Here is a 23408-nt window from a genome sequence, read left to right on the forward strand (position 1 = left end):
AGAATGCACTGCTTCCTTGTTACTTACTTACAAATGGCTTTTAAGGACCCGAAGGTTCATTGCCGCCCTCACATAAGCCCGCCAGCAGTCCCTACCCTGTGCAAGATTAATCCAGTCTCTATCATCATACCCCACCTCCCTCAAATCCATTTTAATATTATCCTCCCATCTACGTCTCGGCCTCCCTAAAGGTCTTTTTCCCTCCGGTCTCCCAACTAACACTCTATATGCATTTCTGGATTCGCCCATACGTGCTACATGCCCTGCCCATCTCAAACGTCTAGATTTAATGTTCCTAATTATGTCAGGTGAAGAATACAATGCGTGCCGTTCTGTGTTGTGTAACTTTTGTCCATTCTCCTGTCACTTCATCCCGCTTAGCCCCAAATATTTTCCTCAGTACCTTATTCTCAAACACCCTTAACCTATGTTCCTCTCGCAGAGTGAGAGTCCAAGTTTCACAACCATACAGAACAACCGGTAATATAACTGTTTTATAAATTCTAACTTTCAGATTTTTGGACAGCAAACTGGATGATAAGAGCTTCTCAACCGAATAATAACATGCATTTCCCATATTTATTCTGCGTTTAATTTCCTCCCGAGTGTCATTTATATTTGTTACTGTTGCTCCAAGACATTTGAATTTTTTGCACCTCTTCGAAGGATAAATCTCCAGTTTTTATATTTCCATTTCGTACAATAGTCTGGTCACGAGACATAATCATATACTTTGTCTTTTCGGGATTTACTTCCAAACCGACCGCTTTACTTCAAGTAAAATTTCCGTGTTTTCCCTAATCGTTTGTGTATTTTCTCCTAACATATACACGTCATCCGCATAGACAAGAAGCTGATGTAACCCGTTCAATTCCAAACCCTGCCTGTTATCCTGAACTTTCCTAATGGCATATTCTAGCGCGAAGTTAAAAAGTAAAGGTGATAGTGCATCTCCCTGCTTTAGCCCGCAGTGAATTGGAAAAGCATCAGATAGAAACTGACCTATACGGACTCTGCTGTATGTTTCACTGAGACAAATTTTAATTAATCGAACTAGTTTCTTGGGAATACCAAATTCAATAACAATATCATATAATACTTCCCTCTTACCCGAGTCATATGCCTTTTTGAAATCTATGAATAACTGATGTACTGTACCCTTATACTTCCATTTTTTCTCCATTATTTGTCGAATACAAAAAATCTGATCAATAGTCGATCTATTACGCCGAAAACCGCACTGATGATCCCCAATAATTTCATCTACGTACGGAGTTAATCTTCTCAAAAGAACATTGGACAAAATTTTGTACGACGTCAACAAAAGTGATATTCCTCGAAAGTTACCACAGTTGGTTTTGTCCCCCTTTTTAAAAATAGGTACAATTATGGACTCCTTCCATTGTTGTGGTACAATATCCTTTTCCCAAATTGCAAATAGAAGTTTATAAATTTCGCTATATAATGCACTTCCACCCTCTTGTATTAATTCTGCTGGAATTTGATCGATACGCTTCCTTATTACGTAATATTTGTTTAGGAATGTCAAATATTGTTTGTCAACACGAATCTCCCAAGCTGAGAGAACGTTTTCCTGCAAGAACGAGGTCAAGATCAAGAACGCCAACCTTTATTCGGAGTGGCGGGACTGAAAAGTAAGATTGTTTATTATCTTCCGTTCTGCAACGGCTACATCTTTCAATAAGCTGCTTGAACTTGACAATGCAGCGCAGTCCCCCTCCCCCTCCAGTTAGGTGACCTTGCCCTGCATCTTGCACACACGGTGCAAGCTGCATCTCCGGTATCTGCATGTTTGAACAGACGTGAAGCAAAGTTTAAAGTACGTTAAACACTTTCATAACTCTATTACGAGTGGGTCACTTACGTAACAAAATTAACAGACTCACGGTGTGCCATGAAAGTCTATCCCTCTATACATTACAATGTAAATTATAAGCATTATCTTTATTTTTATATATATATATATATATATATATATATATATATATATATATATATATATATATATATATATATATATATATATATATATATATAATTTGAGCTGGTAATGGAAAGTACGGGAAAACGGCTGAACGGATTTTAATAAATGACCCCTCATTTTGAAGCTTGGAACCTAAAGTTTTTCGGAAAAGTAGTAGTTTTCAGTGAAATGTCAGTTTTCCTACATAATTGTCCTATTTTCCAAAATCCATCTATTGTCAGTTTTGAGAACTAATTTTATTTAATGACGGCCGACTTGATTGAATTTCAGAACAAAACACACACTACAATAAACAATAGGCTATTACACGAAGGCCATGACCTGCAGGATTGCCGACATGTTTAGAGCTCAATTCAATTTGTTATTAAAAACTGATTCTGCAGTGTATAATTTTCTGAGTAGAGCTGTGTATTGGATATTCAAATCTACGAAACTTGAGGTGGTTTGATGACATTATTACCATTAGAAATTAAATATTATTATAGTTAATATCATGATGCATCTATTTTTCATTAATTGTACATAATATTGATGCTATATTGATGACATGAAAGTGAAACGTATTGTGTTATGTAAGTAGGCTAAATGTAGAGAATATCTTAATTTAGATCTTCATTTCTATAATTTACTGAGTGGCTGCTATATTATATAACTACAAAACTTAAGTAAGATAATAATATTGTTATTAAAAATCAAATATTTTTTGTACTTATTAACCCAGTGGGGTTGGGTCTTTTTCATATACTTAATGGCGGTGTAGTGTAGATATTGATATGTGCCATTGTTTTCAGTATTGGCTAAAGAGAGCGCAAAAATTACAATTCCTAAGGAAAGATCAAAAGGTTTTACTTACCGGTACTGATAAAATAAGAGGCCTAGAAAGTTTTGTAGTCTCCAGATCATTTCAGCAAGATCTCTTAGTAGGATAAAATGATTTTACGCTGTACATTTCAAGTTCTACATGCAGCAGCTATACGAAAATGCTATTGTTCGAAAGCTTAGCAAACCTGACATTTTTTTTAACTTTTGCCTACAATCCACAATGACCTGAAATAGCTACTGCTATCGTCCTGACATTGATACTTGCGTTTTCGCGTTGAAACTCAAAAACTGAAGTTGGATAGGTTCAAGAAAAAGTATTTGGCCTAAAAAAATCCATTCAGAGGGATTATGTTTCATTATTATGGAAGCAAATAACTATCAAAAAGACAAGTATTCTTCATTGAAAATAAATCTGAAAAATTTTTATTTGAACGTCTAACGAACTTAGTTTGCAGCAGTATTTGCTGGACAAGCCACTAGTACATATATAATTTGAAATGGTAATGGAAAGTACGGGAAAACGGCTGAACGGATTTTAATAAATGACCCCTCATTTTGAAGCTTGGAACTCAAAGTTTTTCGGAAAAATAGTAGTTTTCAGTGAAATGTCAATTTTTCAACATTATTTTCCTATTTTCCAAATCCATCTGTCGTCAGTTTTGAGAACTAGCTAATTGCATTCATGGCCGACTTGATGTTCCCTTCGCTTTAACACAGGGATCAAAATGAATTGTCAAGGCCAGTAAAGGAGAAGCGAAGCGAGCATCAAGTCGGCCGTGTTTCATTTCAGAATAAAACAAAACACAAACTACAGTAAACAATATTATACGAAGGCCATGATCTGCAAGAATGCTGACATATTAAATATTAAATTTTAGATCTCAAATTAAATTGGTTATTAAAAACTTAACTTACTAAAAATAATTTACAGGTTCGATTCTGTGGTGTGTAATTTTCTGGGTACAGCTGTGTATTGGATATTAAAAACTACAAAACTTGAGGTGGTTTGATGACATTATTACCATTAGAAATGAAATATTATTGTAGTTAATGCCATGATGTGACTATTTTTCATTAATTATACACATATTAATGCTATATTGATGATATGAAAGTGAAACTTTTGGGGTTATGTAAGTAGATGTAGAGAATAACTTAAATTAGATTTTGATTTATATATTTTACTGAGTGGCGACTATGTAGTAGTATATAGTATATGTTACTGAAAGCTATAAAACTTACGTATGATAATATTATTAAAAATCAAATATTTTTATAGTTATTAATCAAGTGGGGTTGGGTCTTTTTCATATATTTAATGGCGGTGTGGTGTAGATATTTATATGCGTGGTTCTCTCCAGTATTTGCTCGAGAGAGAGAGTATCTTTTATTATTATGGAAGCAAATAACTTTCAGAATGTCGTCTGGTATTCTTCATTGAAAATAAATCTGAAAAATGTTTATTTGAACGTCTAATGAACTTAGTTTGCAGCATTTGCTGCACAAGCCACTAGTATATTTATATTTTACTCTGATGAAAGTGATCGGCTGAAAACGTATTAACTAGAGATCAACGCAATTATAGTGAGAATCACGTAAGAGCAGTTCCTAAAAGGCTAATTTGACCGTTTCTTCAGTGTTGCCAACAAATACCAGATATCACCAAAGAGGGTAACATCACAATGCCATGTACAATAATTTATTTATTTACTAGCCGTACCCGTGCGTTCCGCTGCACCTGTTAGAAATAAATATAAAGTAATAATTAAAATAGGACGTTTGATCCAGGGAACAACTTTTACAACAGCGCAAGATAATCTGCTTCGCTCATTACTCAATTTTTTTGCATTGCATTTATTGCATATATATATTTTATGTATTTTAACACGATTCAATTGAGCATAGTTAAAATAGTTAATTATATATGTTAGGACCAATTATTTTTGGAAAATCGAAAATTACCAGAAAAATTTCGGCTACAGATTTATTATTAGTATAGATTTAGAATATTGACGTGCAAAACAACAGCACAAGGCCAATTACAGTTTAGCACAAGATACAGAACAAAACAAAACAACAAATGATGATGAGAATGAATGATAGAAAATGGCAGTGAGGTGAAATACAATCAATATAATAGTCAACATTAATCATTGACCAAATGCAACAAAATAAATAGCCCAAATAATTATTAAAATTAGTAAATGAATTACAAATGAATTAATGAAATCATATAAATGAAGACTGGAATAATATAAGACACAGTGCATACAAATAATTATTAAAATTAGAGCAAATACAAATAAACAATCATGACAAAAGAATAGATAATTACAAAAATACGTGATACAGAAAAGCTAAAAACAACACAAACGAAGTTAAGAATGAATATGCTTAATATAAGAATAACTAAACAACAAACTATAAATTAAAAGGATCTGAATTAATATAATGTAAATTGGCAGCTTTCATGCATCTGACAACTGGAGAGAGAGATTTAGGCTTTGAATTTTTTGAAATCTTAAACCTTTCGAAGGGGCCCGAAGGTAGATATTGCTTATGAAGGATTCACAATCAATATCACCCTTTAAGGCCTTACAAAAGAATAAGTAGTCAAGCTCAAGACGTCTAGCATAAAGGCTAGAAAAGTTAAAATATTTACAAGTACGCTTATAATTGAAAACAGATGAATTTGGCAAAAACTTAAAAGCACATAGGGACATAAATTTTCTTTGGATGATTTCCAATTTACCCCAATCAGTAGAAGTAATAGAATTCCAGGCGACAGATGCATATTCTAGTTTAGATCTGTTTAATGTATAGTATAGAATTACAAAAGTAGCTGGGGTAGAAAAAGAATAAGTTATAGACCTTATAAGTCCGAGCATTCTAATAATAATAATAATAATAATAATAATAATAATAATAATAATAATAATAATAATAATAATACTTACTTACTTACAAATGGCTTTTAAGGAACCCGAAGATTCATTGCCGCCCTCACATAAGCCCGCCCGCCCGCCTGTGCAAGATTAATCCAGTCTCTATCATCATACCCCACCTCCCTCAAATCCATTTTAATATTATCCTCCCATCTACGTCTCGGCCTCCCTAAAGGTCTTTTTCCCTCCGGTCTCCCAACTAACACTCTATATGCATTTCTGGATTCGCCCATACGTGCTACATGCCCTGCCCATCTCAAACGTCTGGATTTAATGTTCCTAATTATGTCAGGTGAAGAATACAATGCGTGCAGTTCTGTGTTGTGTAACTTTCTGCATAATAATAATAATAATAATAATAATAATAATAATAATAATATTCATCTTTATAATATTCAATGTATATCATTTCTTTCCAATAAATTTTTATTGTTTTGATAGCTACCACATCTTGTCGCAGAATATTATTTTTTTTAAATTTCATTATGCATTTTTTTTAACATTAATTTACATTTTCTTTTTTGTCCATTTGAATTGATTAGGATGCCGATATTGTAAATCCAAGATTTGGACGGCTATCATTTCGATATACTACCTATACTATTAACAATAACGATGTCTTGTTTACTTACTACATCTCATCTTTCTGTTGGGAGGTGTTTTCTAAAAGGTTCAATAATTTGTGAAATAGTAGGCCTACACTTTCCTCCTGAACCTTTTGCACATTATGTTGGTAATTAATAGATTAGTATGATCTAATATTAAAATGTATTTTGCCTCACAACATGAAATTCATTGCTTCGACTGAACAGTTTACGATTCACGAGACCTAACCTAAAAAGGTATTTTGTTTGATCACGTGAAATGATTAGTACAAACTCCGAAAACCGAATGCCACTTTGTAATGTATGCTTAAGAATGCTTACTTAGTCCTAATAATTTTGCTGCTCTAGTTACAATTGCGGTCTCCGTCCGTATTTTCTATCGATCACCGAAATGCATGTATTACTCCATATTTTATATTTATTTACAGTTATTTTACTATAATCTTGAATTGCAACCACAACGCAACGCAACACATACAATAATTATTATGTATTAATACTAGCCGTACCCGTGCGCTCCGCTGCACCCGTTAGAAATAAATATAATTTTTTTTTATTGGGTTATTTTACGACGCTTTATCAACATCTAGGTTATTTAGCGTCTGAATGAAATGAAGGTGATAATGCCGGTGAAATGAGTCCGGGGTCCAGCACCGAAAGTTACCCAGCATTTGCTCATATTGGGTTGAGGGAAAACCCGAAATAAATATAAAGTAATTACATAATTAAAATAGGACATTTGATCCAGGGAACATTCGTGTTTGATAGAAGGATAAATCGTTTAATATGTTACTTAATTTAAATTGCATGCAAATAATTAAAATGCGATCATTTTTGTCCACAGACACTCATTTGGTGCAATGACAATTCCTTTAACATGTTTCTTAATTTTTATTACATGCAACCATAGCTTAATGAAGATTGACATCATTTAGATTTAATGTGTATGTTTTATTTTACTTGTTATAGGTTTCCATTTTCTACGTATTCAGTAAATGGCGCTTGGCCCACTATGGTTTTGAACCCTTCAAATAACTTAAATTATATTATATTATATTATATTATATTATATTATATCAGAAGTTACTGTAATAACATTATAGCATTATGTCCATATAGAGAAACTACACTTTCCAATGGTGAAATAATAATTAATTATACAAATCGGTTAATTTAGCTTCCGATATTACTTCATACAAACACAGAAACATTCTCTGTAGGCTATCTTTCATAGCTTTCGATTGTTGCTGTCCAAGGCCCCTTATAGACGAAGTCATTTGTTTTTTATTTCATTACACGACCTTAGATGGCAGTTATTTTAATTTTAAAACTCATTTATCTCATTAAATATCAGTCCTATCAAAATTTTTCAAGGAATAAAACTTATCGCAAATTATTTGTAAAGAAACTTTTGTTATGTAACATTTTTCACAAAAATCAATAATAAGTGAGATATTTCGATTTATTTAATTCAGGCCCCCTTATAACCCCCGTTTTAAATAATGTATTTTGAATTCCATATAGCCTAAAATCTAAGTTACAACGAACTTAATATATATTCAAATTTTCATCGAAATCCGTTCAGCCATTATCGCGTGAAAAGGTAACAAACATACAGATAGACATACAAACAAAAATTTAAAAAAAGCGATTTTCGGTTTCAGGGTGGTTAATTATATATGTTAGGACCAATTATTTTTGGAAAATCGAAAATTACGAGAAAAATTTCGGCTACAGATTTATTATTAGTATAGATAATACTGATATTAATTAATTATTAGTATGTTCGAATTTCACTAGCTTCCAGTAATCGGCTGAGAAATCTAGAACAATTTGAATTTTCAGTATTTGCACTACCGACAACAGTTGTTCCTGCTACCAACATAACAGTTAGAAAATCACTACCAGTTCTAGTATTTTTCAGTATCGAAATTCGAAACGAAGTTGGCAAAAAAAAAAAAAATTAACCTTCAAACTAGAAAATCACCATAATCCACTGGCATATGTAGTAATGGGGGAAAATGGTTAGGTTTCACCCTTAGGGTATTAAGTGAGCTATAACTGCCGATCTCGTTCGCTGTGTTCGGTACACATTTTATCTTTCGATTCTCGTAACTCTCGTGCGCTACGAGGGTTGCTCTTCATTCTGGAAGTAACATTTGGTCGGCGTGGAAAGATTTCTTAACTTTGAATATCATACATAATTGAAATAAATAATATTAGAGATGTTTAATTGATATAAAAAGACAAAACAAAACAGTATCATAGTTGTTAAAATGTTCTGGTTCTATTATCAGATATTACCTATGGTGATACTAATAGAAAAACATTCTCAAATAAATTTGAATTTCTAAGAAATATAAAACATGACGTTAAGTAATGCGTTAATATTTTTTTACACAAGATTTTACACTTCATCTCAAACGTAGGAAAAAAATCCTAGCCTTTTAATAAGGGTCTAGTAATTAAATAAAGATCGGAGAACGGATTATTATACACTGAAAGTTAGAGATGATGTTTAAAAAAGGCTACTTGAGTGTTTATGCATATACAGGATGTTTCCGAGGTGGTGTTACAAACTTTCAGGGATGATGGCGAAGGGCACATGTATCAATTTGAGATAAGGAACCCTGGTCCGGAAATGACCGAGTCGAAAGATACAAGCAAAAATAGTTCTGTGGAAATGAAACAATTTTATTCCTCTGTACACCTTATTTATGTGAATTTATCTGTACATCTTACACATACTGTATTCATCTGACGTTGTTTACGTTGTCTACTTACAGTATTCCATTCAGTGCGCTGTCTGAGGGGTGGGGACAGGAAACTACACTAAAGCAATGCAGATAGCGTAATGTGTAACGGACATGGTCGGTCCTGATATGCACGTCTGTAGAGAGCAGTGTATGTGTACAAGTTGCAGTGTCCAGTCGATCAGTGGTAGTGAAATGGAGGATTGTATTGGGACAAGTACCCACGTAGGAGACATCCGGCCCATACGATTGTTCCAAAGGTTAAGGGAAGAAGGGCACGTTTTGCCAAATTACAATTCAATTTCCACACAACTATTTTTGCTTATAACTTTGGACTCAGTCATTTCCTGACCATGGTTCCTTATCTCAAATTGATACATGTGCCCATCGCCATCATCCCTGAAAGTTTGTAACACCACCTCTGAAACACCCTGTATAACAGTTGCTAAAATAGATAATAGTTCAGTCTGGTGTAAACAATTGTGGCGATTCAAAGCTGCTTGACGTTCGAGAGTTGACCACTCCCGATGTCTTGAAAGCTCGCTTAAGCAGTCAACGACGTAGGTAATACTGTCGTGCGGGTTTACGGCTTTGAGGGTGCTTTTACTCTTGGTTTCTCGATCGTTACTCAACTCTATAACTACCATAGAGTACGAAACCACACTTATAAGAGGTTCGTTCCAACAAGCGGTTCATGGATCAGTTCATGTACGGTCCCTGTACCATCTTATGCGCATGCGCTAGTTGAGCATCTGCTATGGGATTGAAACTGGACTGGACGCTGTTGGAACGCTTTCGCGGATCGTTATGTACTAAATCCAGAGATGCTATAACTGTGATCATCTTTGCTAAGAACGGGATGCTTATTATTATCGTTTTGCAGCTCATTCTAATTGCAGAAAATAGAATTTCGATCATTTTCTATAAAAAGATGACAAAAAATATGGAAGGCAAGAATTCCGCTAATTCAATGTCGTGTAGTGGGGGACTCTCATCTACAAATAGTTTTTTTTTAATTATTAATGTATGTACGTTATTTATTAACTTTTAATCAAAGCTGCATGTTGAAATTGTAATTGACTATTTAAATACCCAACTAATTTCCATTCCCTTTCTTTTTGGCGAAACTTTAAATTAAATCTCTAGTTTTATTATTCGTCTGTACTGTCACTTTTCATCTTTAACCTCAATGATGTGAACAGTCGATCATGTCTTTCTTCAGTATCCAGGAGACGTTGGTGAGCTTATGCGCATGCGCGTCTCACGTACTCTTCCGTACATGCCTCAATCCGCGGACTATTTCTGACTGTTCCGAACCCATGTCAAAAGCTTGTTGGAACGCCCGACTGCAGTACATGTTTCCGGTTCAGGACTGGTTCGGATTGTGTTGGAACGCTTTTGTTGTAGTGCGCATGCTCACGATGGTTACGGACGGTTCCTGACTGCTGTTGGAACGAACCTAAAGTGTTCCTAAGTGAACCTAAGCAGCATTTTAAAATTCTCGTAGCAATTACGATGCATTTGTTAGTAACAAAATAAATACACTCCCTGAGGATTGGTGAACTGGTGCTGTCAGGTAGGCAGTGTCGTTATGGTTTCCAGCTTGTGTGGTTTGACAGTCGTAATCTATATAAGTAGCCATTTCCCCATCCGCTTGCCCATTTCCTCTCCAGCAACTGAAAGAGAAGTTTCGTAACATACATTATATAACCTGTGTGTCTGTAACGAAATCTTAAGGTATCAAATCTGTAAATGCCGACTGTTTTAATGAACTTATTAATAGCTGTTGTACTGAAGGCGTGCCAGTCTTGCCACCCGTTATCCTTCTGGTCGGCCTGGGTAGCGTAGTCTGTATAGCGTTGGCTTTCTGTGCTCGAGGTTGCGGGTTCGATCCCGGCCCAGGTCGATGGCATTTAAGTGTGCTTAAATGCGACAGGCTCATGTCAGTAGATTTACTGGCATGTAAAAGAACTCCTGTGGGTCAAAATTTCGGTACACCGGCGACGTTGATGTAACCTCGACAGTTGCGAGCGTCGTTAAATAAACGATCATTTTTTTATATCCTTCTGCAGTATTTTACCATAACTCAGATAATGTCAAGTGATACTTTTTCTCAGACGATGAATGTTATGTTCCGAGAAAATTGAGATTTGTGGAAAAAAATGAATTTATGGTGGCAGAAGATCGTTTTCGGATGAAATTCATTGTAGGTAGTATAACGAAATATTCCAAATATTCCTTAACAAAAATTATTATTATTATGAGTATTATTATTATTGTTGTTATTATTATTAAATATTAATTGAATCTTTTCAAGGGATGCTTTTTTTTCTTTCAGTTTATTACGAATGTATATTAAAGTGCTTTTGTTATTATTATTATTATTATTATTATTATTATTATTATTATTGACTCTTTTCAAGGGATACTTTTTCCTTTATTTTTAGTTTCAATATGAAAGTATACTGAAGTCCTATTGTTGTTGTTGTTATTATTATTATTATTATTATTATTATTATTATTATTATTATTATTATGGCGGCCGGGTAGCTCAGTTGGTAGAGCAGCTGGCTACGGACTGGAAGGTCCGGGGTTCGATACCAGGTGGTGACAGGAATTTTTCTCGTTGCCAAACTTTCAGAACGGCCCCGAGGTTCATTCAGCCTCCTATAAAATTGAGTACCGGGTCTTTCCCGGGGGTAAAAGTCGGTCAGAGCGTGGTAACGACCACACCACCTCATTCTAGTGCCGAGGTCATGGAAAGCATGGGGCTCTACCTCCATGCCCCCCAAGTGCCTTCATGGCATGTTACGGAGATACCTTTACCTTTTTATTATTATTATTATTATTATTATTATTATTATTATTATTATTATTATTATTGACTCTTTTCAAGGAATAATTTTTCTTTTTTTTTAGTTTCAACACGAAAGTATACTGTTATTATTATTATTATTATTATTATTATTATTATTATTATTATTATTATTATTATTATTATTATTGACTCTTTTCAAGGAATAATTTTTCTTTTTTTTTTAGTTTCAACACGAAAGTATACTGTTATTATTATTATTATTATTATTATTATTATTATTAAATATTAATTAAATCTTTTCAAGGGATGTTTTTTTCTTTTAGTTTGATAAGAATGTATATTAAAGTGCGTTTGTTATTATTATTATTATTATTATTATTATTATTATTATTATTATTATCTCTTTTCAAGGGATATTTTTTCTTTTTTTTTCAACACGAAAGTATACTGAAGTTCTATTGTTGTTATTATTATTATTATTATTATTATTATTATTATTATTATTATTATTATTATTATTATCTCTTTTCAAGGGATATATATTTTTTTTTTTTAGTTTCAACACGAAAGTATACTGAAGTTCTATTGTTGTTGTTGTTATTATTATTATTATTATTATTATTATTATTATTATTATTATTATTATTATTATTTGCTAATTTGCATGGATTCAACTTGGATCCATTTAATGTATAGTATATCTTTGAGTTTTTAACTCACTGATCTTATTTTAATAATTATTTGTCCATTTTATTTCTTGCATTTGGTCAATTGATTAATGTAGACTATTCCATTATTTCAATTATCTCATTGTACTAATTTTATAATTTTATAATTATTATTTGATCATTGATTATGTAGACCATTATATTGTTTGTATTTCATCTCATTGCCATTTTCTATCATTCATTCTCATCATCATTTGTTGTTTTGTTCTGTTTTGTATCGTGCAAAATTGTAATTGGCCTTGTGCTGTTGTTTTTGCACGTTAATATTCTAAATAAATAAATAAATAAATAAATAAATAAATAAATAAATAAATAAATAAATAAATAAATAAATAAATAAATAAATAAATAAATAAATAAATAAATAAATTATTATTTCGCATGAAGAACTATTTTTGCACAGTTCCTGTTCTCCTACAAGCGAGAAGTAAAGGCTTGTATGTCGGACTGAAAGTATTTTTTCAAACTTCTTGGATTGTTGAGGGCGAAACAGGCCGTACAATTCATAATGTCTGAAGACAAAAAATTAAGTAACTTCTCAGTGTGGAGTTCCGTTCCGCACGATTAGGCCTACAGTGCATGTACGTAATCTAGAGCCTTTTAAAAGTATGTAATGTCATTTAAATTCCTAAACATTATTCAATTGTTTAAGAAAATCATCTCTGATTTTTGTCAGTGGTTGAGCTTTTGCCATGCTAGCTTTTGGATACAAGGTACGCGGGTTAAATCGCGGCAGAGGGCTGTGGATTTTTAAAGAGGGTTAAAATTCTTCGCCTAACTCCCTTGGGAAGGAAAATAAAGTTGCAGATCTCGTCGTACCTCTGATTGAGGTTCTGGCTGATATGTACATCTCACTTGACGATATGTGTCAGAGGAAGAACAATTATTTGTATGGATATGAAGACTGATTAGTGTAATATGTAGCTAATCGGCGATGTATGCAATGGAGGGGGAAAGAAACTGGCCACCAGCCACCCTACACCATTATCTCCTGGCTTAGTTGCCTCATGAGCGATACCTTATTGGTGTCACTTATGAGGTTCCAACCTGTCATCGGACAGTTGACTGAACGACAACAATCTCTTGTAGTGCATTTACGACAAGTAAAAAGGAACCCTGTCCCTGATAGAGGGCTCATAGCAAAATTTGTTGGCTATTTGTCGCCCAAGTGGAAATTCCGCAGTTCTAATCGTCGTCGCCTACTACGTGGTACCCCTGCAACTAGGACACCGGTAATATTGAAGCCCTAACACAGAACTGTCCATTTTTTTTTTTTTTGCAAATGCACCGAAGGAAATGAGTGCATGCCTGTTGCCTCTTTTTATGGTCATAATACGCAGATACTCGCCGGAAAACGCGTCACACTAGATCTGGACTCTTTTTCAGCACGAAAAATTCATTGCTTCCTGTTGCAGTGACGTCGATATCCGCATGTATTCAATCTCCACTGTCGCAACAATTCAGTTTCGACATTTTAGAGAATATTCTTGTGTTGAATAGGAAAAGAATCGCTTTACCAATCTTTGCACCTCGCACTTGTGTTGTAAAAGAGAGGAGACGTTGTGAACATTACAACTCATAGAGTACTTCCTCTTTTATTGCCGTGTTGTTGGTAAACTCTTCTTTTTCTTCATCATTCTGCAAGTATTAATCAACTGAAAGCTCATTTCGCTAGTCGTGCTACCTATTCAGTGATTGACATAGATAGTCATAGATGGTTCATAGATAGTTCTAGGCCTATAACGAATTTTCCTACTATAGTCGCGACGCTGTTATTCCCGGCGTCACTCCTCCTCTTTGCTTACGTCTTAGGAAGTCAAGGCTCTATAAAGTCTAGGTAGGTAGTATCGTTCTTCATTTTTGTTCTTTCGTTGCCGAGCTACAATACGAGGAATCTATTTGCCACACCGTTAAACATTATCATGTCGTAGCTCCTATGATAATAAATCAAACGCAATGTATTTCAGCAAACAAATGAGCGGCAATTAACATCTTCGTGTGCTTTCTGCGAACGCCAACGAAGGGGCCAAAATGGCGGGCGATTATATTAAGTATTTATCCAGTCTTAGGAAATGCATGACGTCTTCATCAGCGAATCACAAGACGCACACGCCGATCTGCAACGTGATTGGCTGCCGGAAATTAGAGCGGCGGGACTTATAGTGTCGTGCGTTACATACAGGGTGTATGTTCGGTTCAAATTTGTCGAGTACGGCGAAGATTGATATTTGCCCACGTTTGGTCTGCCGAAGGAGGCATGTTGTATTTGTTTCACTTTGTTATAAAATATTTGCTGTCCTCCACTCATGTTTTAACCGCTTAAGGATTTTAGCACAGATCTTGCGATTAATTTTTTATATAAAGTAAGACGAAGTACGTAACGTCTTGGTTGCCTTTGTCATGTTCGAACATAACATGACACTATTTCCTACTATACAATAAAATTAATGTATTGCGTCCAATTAACTGTGCATTCGCATAAGTTCCCTTTGTATTCCTGATTATATTGACTAAAAAAAAAAAACAAGGTGCTGACGGACGACCTACGTGTACTCTGACCCAGTGGCGGAGAAAGTTATGGTTCTTATTATTCATTGGATTTAAGATTGAAATCCGATATCGAGAAATTGACGTGTTGTGATGTCTCATGACTGACCGTGTACCACAGTACAGCTCTGGGCATAAAAAATATAGTCCGATATATTTTTGTATTTCTTTATACTAAGAACTGATGACTGTCACGTGCTCACAATACGCAATAATAACCATAGCGTCCTGTAATAGTACATTATGCAACGAGCCTATAATGGTAGTAATTAAGATAATAATAATAATAATAATAATAATAATAATAATAATAATAATAATAATAATGATTTATTTAACCTGGCAGAGTTAAGGCCATGCGGCCTTCTCTAACACTCAACCAGGAGTAAAAACTGCGTTACAAAAACACTACAAATTTACAAAGTACACTACAATTTTACACACAAAACTGAACAAGATAATAATAATAAAATGTAAACAACAAGTAAGAAGAAATCAGACATAATATATAACATACAGGAAGAAAGAAAAAAGCATAATAAAATATGAACAGCAGGTCAAAAATAAATTAGGCATACAAAGTATAAAAAATAAGACAATTATTGATAATAATAATAATAATAATAATAATAATAAATAAGAATAGTAATAATAATGATAATAACAATAATAAAAATAACAATAATAATAACAGGCCTAATAGTAATAATAATATTAATAGTAGTAATAAAATAGTGCAGTACAAAGCATACAATGAATACAATATTTTTAAGTACACACAGTAAGGAAAATTATGATTATATATAGCTCAACTTATCACATTAGAGCTATACCGTTATCGGAAAATATGAAAACAAAAATATAAAATAAGTTAAATACAGGGACATCGTTTTATTTTTACTTCAACTTTTATTGTACCTGAGTTTTTGAATGTACTTCACTCCCACACCTTCTACTAACGAAGTTCCAACCCAACTGTCATCCATACAGAACCAAGGCCGCAGTACTGAGTTAGTGATTATAGTACGTTTCGCTTTTTCCAGTGACGAAAATTTCCAATATTGAATCATATTTTCGCACAGGTACTGTCGTCCGTTTGCCTACGTCGCATCCCGATTTCCCCCACTCCTTCTGCTCGCTCCACTGTAAAGACTAGTGGCTGGGCTTTCTTAGCTCTTTTCTGAAAACATTAATTTCTGTTAGGAATTAATTGGACGTCTACGTAATATTATGCAACTGTTCAAAATAACTTAAATAAAAGGCCCTCGTTAAGTAATTAACTATCACGTGATTCCCCCCGCCCCCTTTTCTACAATCCTGCGACATAACCACTTGGACGTACAGTAGATAGCATGTCTGAGTAATTTTATCTTTTCGGATCGGGCAGAAGTGAAGATTGAATTTACAGTACGTAAGGTACTCTTTTATAGAGTAGATACAGAATTACTTCAACATGAGTTACTAAGTATGAAGGACGAAACTGGTAATTGGGATTAGATGCAATAGTCTATAGTGCTTTAATAAGCGCAAAAGAACTGAAGCCTGTATCGAAATGAACATTTTGAAAAATGTGTTTAAATATCCATATTATGATTATTTTTCTTTTTAACTTCATTCTCTATATCGTACGCTAATGTGCTGTATATAGTATAATATACACTGCATAATGAATAGTTCGCATGGATAACTCAGTTCGTGAGTAAAAACACTTATTGTTAATACTGTACAGTATTTTGATTAAACAAAACCTAATGAAAATTATCACACTCAAAATCGCGATATTTCCTACTTTACTTAAATGGATGAACTACTTTTCTTCCCTCCTGTACCTAGTAAAGTGATTTGTTTATATTTTACGCAGTATCATCGAACTCCAGTCGCGGAAGGAGGTAGCAAACGGCTTGATCCAAACGTATAGCCAGGTTAATATTAAAAATGTTAGTAAAAATAAAATGATGTCCCTGTATCACTAGAACATAAAAAAATGTGAATACGTGGAAACATGCAATACAACACTTGTCATAATAGTAAGTTAGATGCGAGTATGTTTATGAAACGAGCGCAAGCGAATTTTATAAGTTTCATACTAGCGTCTTAATTACCATTATAGTCGAGTTTCATACGACTTTTTATGCTCGACCATATTTCTAACTTGAAATTATTCATAGGTATTCATGTTATTCTTATCTGACTGAGGAGCGGAACTGACCTTGTGCAATACCTCGTAAATTGTGAGATGTGCGCAGACGCGAAAGTATTGATTTTTTCCAAGAAACAAATGCCGACATTGATCTTGATATAATCTAGAGAGTAAAATAAACATTAATCTTGATATAACCTTGAAATTGAATTAGACATTGAAAAACGAGATGACAAATTGAATTTATTTGAATATTATTTACAATTAACGCTAATTATTATAGTACCAGAACTAACTTTATTTCAAATATAGGTGATTTATTGTGCAATTAGTGAAATGAATTTGCGGGAATGTGCTTTGTGAAAGGCTGGAAGATGACGGTGAATTGATGTTAATTTGTGTGTTGTTTTTTTTCGACTGAGTTTAATATTGTATTTGAGATTTCAATTTTATTTTGGATCGATTCTTCAACATAACCTTCTGCGACAGTATTGGATTTCCAGCCTCCGTGACGTCTAATCTTGCGCTAGTTGTCTTTCGATTGCACATCCGAGAGAATAATCGATACTTGCGCTTTCATATTGCTACAATGGTATTTTCTGATTGGTGGAACACCTGAACTTTAATGAATAGGTGTACTTTAATGAGGTCCATTAAAGGGCTGCTACCAGGTGTACTACATTTCGGCATGATCGAGCATAAAGTCCATTGCCCAACTAAAGAGAATCATTAAAGTCTTACAAAACATTTAACTTAAAAACAGACATTACTTATGAGACGACCTAAAGAGTTCAACATTATGACAGTAAACTTAAGAAGTTGTTAATATAACAAATTTAAAAGGTCATTAGTGTTGTACAGGGTGTCCACATAAAACCTTTACAACTTCAGATGTAAGTGAAAAATTATTGAGAGACAATATCTGGATGCGATTTTCTGCACGCTAATCAGAAAGTTTGATAGTTTGTGATGAACATGCAGAAAACCGCACCCAGATATCATGTCTCAATAATTTGTTATTTACATCTGAAGTTGTAAAGGTTTCATGTAGACACCCTGTTAAGTGTTAAAAGTGTGCAATCAAGACTGAAGATTTAATTCTTAATTTTTTTCTTGATTATTTTACAGGAATTGGAACAGCCAGCAGATAATGGATGACTGCAGATTGCATAGCAGGTAAGTGTTTGACTGCAGTGTTTTTCGTTTACTTAATCTGTCAACATTAATGTAGTCGTATGGTTTTTGTACTCTTATTTAGTCTCATAATTAAAGCGTTTTGAAACTTATCGACTAGTGTAATATTTACAGATCTTGACAATTTTAATACGTCGATCTCTGTTGCCTAGTAGGACAGTGTACTAGCCTTTGGATTCGAGGTCCGCGATTCCGACCTGATCGAGGACGATGGATTTCGAAGGACGTTAAAATTCTTTCGGGAGGCAAATTAATTTGTAGATCTGGTTTCATGTATTTACAATTCATAAAATATTCAATCCCTGACAGGGGCTTCCAGGAAACTTTGTCAGTCCTTCCTCGTCCACTTCCAACTTCGGTGCTGAATAACCTCTGCTACTACCTCAACTTGAAGAACATTTTTGAACACTTGTAAGAATTTCGTAACTGGTTTCAATGTTTGCTTCGTTTGTAAGCGTGTGTCGAGTTTCGAGTCGTTATCGATAATTTTGTTTCATATTCATTTTAACCTCAAAACGTTTCTAATCTTGGCAAAAGCCAGTGGAGGTCGTTCACAACTGCGCAGTTGAATTATCTAGCCTTACGTGTACGTCCTTGGTTAAAGCGCTGCTATAGTTAGCTGTGTTATCTCATAGAGGGGCACCGGGTCGGAAGGTCCGTGTTCGATTGCTTCTGGTATCAAAATATTTTCGGTAGCTCGACTTCAATTCTCTATCATCTGGAAACTGTCATGAAACGTAACGATGCCGGTATGTTGTTTCACTTTCAACTGTTATAGGTAGGGCTAGGATTTTGATGACCTATAAATCATGAAAAAATGTCCTAAAACAATGCATTTATGAACTAAAAATCTTTCAAAAATGTCCTTAAAAATGCCCTAAAAATTGATCTTACATAATTGGCTTAGTAGGAATATTAATATTTAGACTAGTAATTAAATTAAATTCTAGTATCAACATTCAAATTTATTTAATTTTACATAATTTTTCTAAGTAGTACACTTTAATTAATTATTTTACCTGATGTAGTTCCATGTACTCCACCACAAGGCCACTCTTATCCGGAACTAGCAGGTATAGAGGAGTCTATATTGAAGGGGTGGTTGGACTGATCCATTACGTGGAAGTGTACTATGTTAAAATGACAAATTTGTGTACAAAAACGATTAAAATAATATACAAATTAATGGGTATTAATTGAAAAATATCAAAGGAAATAAACAATATCTTATATTAATAATGGAGTTTTATGGCCAAAATTAAATGAAAATACCCCAAAAATGACCGAATAAAACAAAAAATGCTCTTATGAGTTGTAAGAGGTAAAAAATGCAAAAAAAAAAAAAACGCCCTAACAGATATGTTTTAAAACACTCCGTTTATCACATAACATATAAATACTAAAGCAGCTATGTTTCTGGCTTACTGGAGAAAAAATGCAATTTCATCAAAATCCTAGCCCTAGTTATAGGTTACTCAGTGTTGTTGCATAATTAATTCTTGTTTATATACTAACTGCCAGCAATAAAATTATAAATGTATTAGGATGTCCTATGAGGTTCCTAGGGCCAAAACACAAGACATTTACAAAAACAGGGACTTCTCATCACTCATTCAGCATGATGCAAGTCCTCTTGAAGACTAGATTTTCTCTAGGAAAGAAACTAAACCTCCACTTTGAAGCTGAGAATAGAAAGTCTGCTGTGCCAAATTTATAAATTCGTACTTCAGATCTGGTGATTATTATAAAATATCCTGAAGTTATCTCCGTGATATCTCTGAGATTAAAATCTGCCCGTTGGTTCTTTTATTTCATATCTTCCTCTGAGAAGTTTAACACTGAGTATGGACTGTAATGACCTGAGTAATCTCTAGAGACCGGATTTTTATGTAACTACATATTATGTTCCTTTCAACCTAACCGTATATAAATAACAAATCTTTGCGAATCTTGTAATTACCATTAATGCATTAAACTTTGATATTACAAATTTTTACATATTTACCCCCACATTACATATTATGGCTTGGTACTACATAAATCTACATATTTAGGGGGTTTTATTCATTTTTACTTCTCTGAAAGGGGGAAAAAAAATTCTGCTGGGGAAGTTTACAATTTGAAATACACAGATTTAGAAAGCTTTTTTACCTACCCAAGAAAGGATATATTTCGGGACGAAACATAACGTCATTAGTTCCAGGAAGTAATAGAGGCACTCACCCCATACCACCCACTGTAAATATGAGTAAACAAAAGGCAACATTTCTCATACAACTACCTTGTATTGTAAAAATCACTCAGAAAGTAGCGTTGCCTTCATGCGGTGGAGTGGGACGAGGACGACATGATTTGTCTCGAACTATAATTGTTCTGCACACGTCTTAACAAGTAATTCCCATGCAATTTGGAACCATACCCACCCTATTCCTAATTCTTCCAGGGAAAACCCGTGTCAAGTCTGACATGAGACTTTCAGGTTATTGCTTGACCTCTTTATTTTAAATTTAGTAGACCTATACTGAAATGGGTTTTCCGAGCAATTAGAAAGTATGGTTCTTGGCTGGAATAATCCTACCCTTCTGAATGAGACAGGAATGTCACTTTTCAAACATCAGTTTGTATGTGCCTATAGTTTGAGGTTTTAGTAGGTACTTTGTTTCTTACAGGAGCAGCTAAAATGCATGTGTCCCACATCTCCTCTTATTTTCTCCTAATCCAGTAAAGCGAAACAGTGCTTGCAATACTGTTGTGTTATTCATTTCACTCAGTTTTCTAGTTTTAGTACTTACAATACCTATAAAGTGCAAGTGAGTTTATCTACTGCTTTTAACTAACTAAAATGGCCTCTGTATCTTCAACCCTAACGACAAAAATAAAATCATGGATTGCGATGGACGAAGCTTTCACTACAGATGGAAAAATAGTAATGTGTCAAGTGTGCGGTAAAAAAGTGGGGTGCTCTATGAAATCACAACTGGAGAGTCTTACCTATGCTATACCTGCCAGATATCGATATTAAATATTTTCATGATTTTACATATTTTGGTACATATTCAGCTTATTTTTCTTACATAAATATATACATATTTCACACCTTGATATTACATAAAAATCCGGTCCCTACTTATCACTCATTCAGCATGATACAAGTCCACTTGAAGACTGGATTTTCTCTAGGAAAGAAACTAAACCTCCACTTTGAAGCTGAGAATAGAACGTCTGCTGTGCCAAATTTATAAATTCGTACTTAAGATCTGGTGATTATTATAAAATATCCTGAACTTATCTCCGTGATATCTCTGAGATTAAAATCTGCCCGTTGGTTCTTTTATTTCATATCTTCCTCTGAGAAGTTTAACACGGAGTATGAACTGTAATGACCTGAGTACTCTCCATCCAATCTCTGTTAGTATTAAAAAATAGAAATAAATAACACTCCACCGCTTACAATTGAATCACAATGGCAGACTAACAGAAAACTATCTGCAAATAGGAGATAATACCCGATTTCTAATATTTTCCAGGACAAACCGTTGAAAGCACGAAAACTGTCAGTCAAGTTAGGCGATCACAGAGTTCGAACTCTGTACTCTTGACTGCAAATCAGTGCTCTGAAGTCTAGCAAGTACTGTGACTATTACACTTTTACTACGTCACACTACTTTTGACCAATAAAACGGTACGAAAGGACGTCTTTCAACCAATCATAGCTGCTTATCGCATAATTTTATCGCGTCCCTAGCATTTGTTTATTTTTATCACTACCCTAGCATTTGTTTCTTTGTTTGCCAACATTTCAAACTGCATTGGTCTGGACGTCAAAAAACAGAAAATTACAAACCACTCCAGTCGATGCACAGCACTTTCAAATATGACTCGCATTGGCATTCAAGATCAAGAATTAATAAAGATCACTGGTCATATATGAAGAGCACCATTCGGAAATCTTGAATAAGTTGAGGGATACACCAGCGAATAGGGATTATAAAGAATGGACACTTCGCGTCGGTACCTTTGATGTACCCGGACTGATTTCAATGACCTTCAAGCCAGCTACAGCGTGAGATTCTGCTTTCTCCCTATAGTTGGCGCTGACATCACACTAGCTAGCAGTCGACACAGCGGAAATATAACACATGCAATTAATACATCTAGGTACATTATGTACTCAAATAAAATAAATTGGATCCATAAAATAATAAATCCTTCATTAACTGCAATGTCTAGACTCTAGAGTTCCTTTATAATGAGAGTTGAGACGTTGACTCCAACAACAATTAAAATATGTAATGATTTGATAGCGCTGAAAATGGAAAAACAAAACTCTTACGAGAAGTAAAACCATATACCTATATTATATTATATACAAATATTAAACGAATTCGATACTTAATTTTATAATGTATTATATTATTTTATAATATAATGTATTATATTTGAAATATAAAATATTATTATTACAACTAGTTTGTCACTGAGAAATAAGGAAAAGCTGTTAACTTGAATTTATTTGAAGCAAAGCGTTACTGGATTATGCAATAAGGTAGGCGATGTTTGGATCCTGTGTCTCAACTCTATTCTCAATTATTATCTCAGTGTATGCTCGATTACACTAACCTCTAGCGCTTGAAAGTAGAACTAACCGCTGGCGCACAGAGAAACAAAACACAGGGAAATTCGTTCAGTGTCCATTCTTTATAATCCCTATTCGCTGGATACACCATGTACATCAACGAGTTAACTTTTACGCACACGTCCAATATAACATCAACTGAACCACCAACCACTAAAACATTCAAATTTGGAAATTATACTTTCAATAATTGTTTCTTTTAAAATTATTCATGT

At 34.0% G+C, this 23408-nt stretch overlaps 1 long non-coding RNA gene across 1 annotated transcript in view; it reads left to right on the top strand.

Moving 5' to 3' along the window:
* LOC138693096 (uncharacterized) overlaps positions 1-23408 on the top strand; it is a 642128-nt gene that overhangs the window by 16269 nt on the left and 602451 nt on the right. The window contains exon 2 of the long non-coding RNA XR_011330224.1: positions 18492-18539. This is a non-coding gene — a long non-coding RNA (uncharacterized lncRNA). The remainder of the gene's footprint in view (positions 1-18491; positions 18540-23408) is intronic.

This window comes from Periplaneta americana, chromosome 17 (genome assembly GCF_040183065.1).
Source record: "Periplaneta americana isolate PAMFEO1 chromosome 17, P.americana_PAMFEO1_priV1, whole genome shotgun sequence".
Lineage (NCBI taxonomy): Eukaryota > Metazoa > Arthropoda > Insecta > Blattodea > Blattidae > Periplaneta > Periplaneta americana.